We start from the raw sequence: 4650 nt of genomic DNA, 5'->3' as shown, positions 1-4650 counted from the left end.
CCGCTCTCCGCCCGCCCACCTGCTCGCTGCGCGCCGGCGGGGCTGGCGCTGGGTGGGCCCGGCAGCGCCGGGGGCAGCGCGCTGCTTGCGGAGCTGGGGGGGTGGCGGCGAGAGGAGCCGCGCCTCCGCAGCTGCGGGAAGCGATCCGCGTCCTGCCGCCGAGCAGCGGCACTGGGAAGCAGTAGCACGGAAAGCAGATCTTTGCCGCTGTCTGTAAGGAAACCGGGGCCGAGGGATCAGCTCCGAGTGACCGCACGCATTGCGAACTGCCTCGGGCTAATTCCTCGTTATGCTGCAATTGTCCCCGCAGAGGCTCCTTCTGGAGCTCTCTGCAGTGCTCCTTCGGCTCGTCGGTGCCTTCTGAATTCTCATCTCCGCCCGCAAAATGGTTGGGCAAGAGCTCGGTCCCGTCTTGGTTTCTGTCCTCTACAAATATAATTAATATATCCCATTTCCTCCTTTGGATCATTACGTAAAATAACAAAGAGACCTGTAGCCGAGACAGATGCCACCTGTTTGGTGGGGTTTGTGTTTATTTTAATTTGGATTTTTTTGGTTCGTTGGGTTTTTTTAAGTAATACTAAAGCACAGAATTACAGAATTAGTCAAGTTGGAAACCCACCACCGTGGATCATCTGGTCCAACCTCCTTGTCCAGACAGGGTCATTCTAGATTGCATCCAGACGGTTCTTAAATATTTCCAGTGAGGGAGACTCCACAGCCTCTCTTAGCAATCTCTTCCAGTGCTAGGTCAGCTGCACAATAAAGCTGTTCTTCCTCAAATTCAGGTGGAACTTCCTGTGCATCAGTTTCTGTCCTTTGCCTCTTGTCCTATTGTTTGGCACTGAACATTGTTCTGGTGATGGTTCTGATCATCCAGTTTACCCTCACTCAGCAGAAGTTCATCAAAACCCATTTCTGTTCCTTATGTCGTGTGAGGTTTGCTTAAAGCTTTAAGACACACATCTCCTGCTTCTCTCCCACTACAAGCCTGGTAACTGCCTTATGGAAGGAAATTAGATTGGTTTGACATGATTTGCTCATAAAATTTCGTGAATAGTCCTTATTCAGCTAAGTGATTTTATAGAAATAATTCAGATCTTAGCAATTTCAGGTCATTAGTTTGCAAATATAAAATACAGTGTAGACAGAGTCTTTTGTTGGTGTGTGCTGTACTGTGTAATGGATCAGAGGATTTTACATCAGTTTAAAGTGTTTATTATAATAAACATTTCCTCTCTTTCACAGTGAGCAGAATTTTCACCATTTTAAATGTTTCTTTTTAAATTATATTATTAAAAGTTCTAATCAAGCAAGCCAAAGGCATATTCCAGTGCTCAGCTACAACACATAAATTACAATGCTGAAAATAATTTTTTTTCCTATCTTTGAAGTGATTCTCATTTAGCCTACATTTTTGATGTACCCACATGAGCATATCTACAGGCAGCTGTATTTTGCATGTCCACAGACACCTGAAGAGGTCAAATCATTTCCCAATAATTTACCCTACTGTCAAACCAAACTGAAAAAGAATACTGAAAACCAACAAGCCACTGCATTTTGAAACTGTGATATAGAGTCCAGGGTTTTGCCTCTGGAAATCATGCTACCTTTTGCATTGCAGGAAATTTGCATAATTGTTTTTCCTACCCGGAGCAGTTGGAGGCAGTGTTCACGGCTCGGCACACACTTGAGATACGGGTCACTTCAAGGCCTTTACAGGGAAAGGAACATGGTGAAAATGTACAACACACTTCTTCATTTTTGAGAATAGCTCCAACACGGACAACAATAATATGAAAATATTTTTGTGGGGTTTTGTAAAGCTGATCTAGCACAAGCTGAAATTGAGCTAACAATCCTCAATATTTTTAGTTTTAATAATTTGCTCAAGCACTAGTTTGTTAACTACCCTGTTAGCAGGGTAGCTAACATGACAGTAGGTTGTATTGAATATGAGTATGAAATGTTGTATTTGGCTGTTAGAAAGGAAATCAATTTGCTCAGCAATACAGCAGGCATTTTCAAAATGCCTTGACTTCAGTGGAATGCACTGCAGTTTGATTGGGTAGTGTTTCCATCTCTCCTAATTGTGAAGACAATTTTTTGGATTGTACAATTCTCACAATTCCTCTTGGCTTCCCATTTACATTTTAGCATTTGAAAATATTGTTCTATGTTGTTTGACTGGTATATTATTACACAACATGCAACACAACATACAGTGGTAAAATATGAGTCCAGGAAAATGCAACCAAAAATTTACAAAATTTTTACTACCAGTCATGAGTGTTGATGAAAACTACAGGTAATATCAGCATCTTTCAGAAAATTCCACTTCAGAGTTCAAAAGTGTAACAAAATGAAAGATGCAATATTTAATTTTAATGCATATTGATAATATTTTCTCTAAGTAAATGTAGGAAAATGTTTCATAGACTCTAAATTGCTATTCAAACTGAACAATAACATGATAAAAATAGAAATGATTTTTGTGTGAAATTAGATTGTCTTGTGTTTAAATGTATCCTTTCTCTACCCCAAATCAATTAAGGGTATGCAGGTATAGCTAGGAAAGATTTCTTGCCAAAACAACTCCAAAATTTAAAAACAAAATAACATTTGAAAAATTACTTGGTAGATAATTAGGTTGGTTTGTGTGCAGTAGGATGTAAGTGACTTTTAAAAAGTATCCCTTCTCATTTCTGGATGTCTGCATAGTACCACATTAATAATATAGTAACTGCAAACTCTTTCTCATATAAGCCATTTATTTCAGACACTATTTGAACTAGAAAATATATTAAAGAATGGCAAAAGAAATATTCTTCAGAACCAAGGGATCATTGGTTCAAGCTTCATGACCAGGCCTGCAACCTTTGGCCACAGAGGTACACCACTGCATACTAGGATGAGTGTGTGTGGCATGAGAGTGTCAGATTCTGGGGTTTTTCCCTCCCTGGCTGGTACCTTTAAGATAAATAAGGTAAAAATTATGCTTTTTATCTTTTTTTGTCACGTGGTGATAATTACTTGGTTCAGGGCTCTGTCCTGGCTAATGAGCCTTGGGCTCTTAGCATTTCCTCTTGGCTCGGCCAATATTGCCTCACTGTGTCTCAGGATAGCTGCTGCCTCCTCCCTTTGGCAGCTCTGAGACCATGCTCTTGCCAAAACAGCATTCTCCTGTGAGGCTGACAAACTGTATCAGGCTGCAGAATAATCCAAGCCAAAATGCCTACTGGTCTGAGCTCTTTTTTTTGTCTTTGCTGTGTTCCTCATGGAAGTTAAAGCAACTTCCACATTGCTTTACTTAATGCTGAAATGCTGATCTGGTCCTACACAGACCAGCATCAGCTTGGCAGAGCTTGTGCACAGGGGCACAGTGGCATACCTGGAGGTAACAGGCTCCAGATATATCAATAAGGCACATCTCAAAAATGTGTAAATAGGGAATTTCAGACACTAGGGGAGAAAACAATTGCAGGCATATATGAGGAAAGTCCTTCTGTTGTGGTATTACCCCTCTGTCGTTCACTGGAATTTTTCTTCTAAAGTCTTTTTCCTGCTAGGCTTAGACCAAGGTCAACATCACTGATGTCACTGCATGGAGGCAGTTATGCCCACTTGTTGCAAAGTAAATTGGGCTCAAGGGATTTTAACAGATTCCGATTTCAATTATCCATTCAAAACAAGGCAGGTTTACCTGAGTTTTCATATAAAATATTACCTAATTTAAGAAAAAAATTCTGTTTATTATGTATGGCAGTATTTGAAAATGCAACACCTTTAACAAGCACAAAGAAAACACACAAGAAACAGTAAAATTTTAATAATTTTTCTTTATCATGTGTAATAGTGTTGCCAATAAATATAAGACCACATAAGTAGCTTTATCCTATGTGAAAGCTTTGCCAAATCTAAAGCTGAAAATAAATTGTTTGCTTTCATTCAGTTTCACTAAAGGAGGAAGAAAGTCTCTAAGAACTGATACCGATTTAGTTTATATATTGCTGTCCTGTGGAATTTTAACTAATGCAGTCCTTCACAATCAAGAAGAGATGAAAACCTTATTTAAATTGTTACTAGATTCTTCTGAAGTCAGTCAGGTTCTTCAGGTTAACATTGCTTTCTATAAGAACAGTCACATCACAGTGAAGATGCAGCTTATATTACAACAATTTTTCCAACCTTTAGGAAGTGGTGCAGAAAATTAAAAGTTTATTTTATTGAATACACCTTTCTGTTACAAAGCCACATAATTTTTCTTAGGTACCTTACCTATATAGATATTCCCTGCATGAATGGAATTAACACAAATTAACAGGTTTTCCACACCTGAAGATAAAAACAAAGGGTTTGAAACTATTCCTATTGTTCGCCGTATATTTTACCAACACTGAAGGAAGACTGGCATTTTCTCTCTTTTCTTCTTTCCTATATTTATTTTTAGTAATGGAGATAAATTGGTATTGTATTATAAGAGTGCAGAAAGAGTTCTGTTGCTTTAGACAGTATAAAATACAGAATAAAAAATGATGGTGACTTTCCTAAAAGCTTCAGTAAACCATTTGACACTATAGATCTGAGTCACAACAACAATCACAGTTTCATTTTCTGAAATTATTTTAATTCTGCTCTTCATTCATT

The sequence above is a fragment of the Onychostruthus taczanowskii genome, unplaced genomic scaffold (assembly GCF_017590055.1).
Source record: "Onychostruthus taczanowskii isolate IOZ18803 unplaced genomic scaffold, ASM1759005v1 scaffold1, whole genome shotgun sequence".
Classification (NCBI taxonomy): domain Eukaryota; kingdom Metazoa; phylum Chordata; class Aves; order Passeriformes; family Passeridae; genus Onychostruthus; species Onychostruthus taczanowskii.
Note: the sequence above shows the minus strand (reverse complement) of the source record.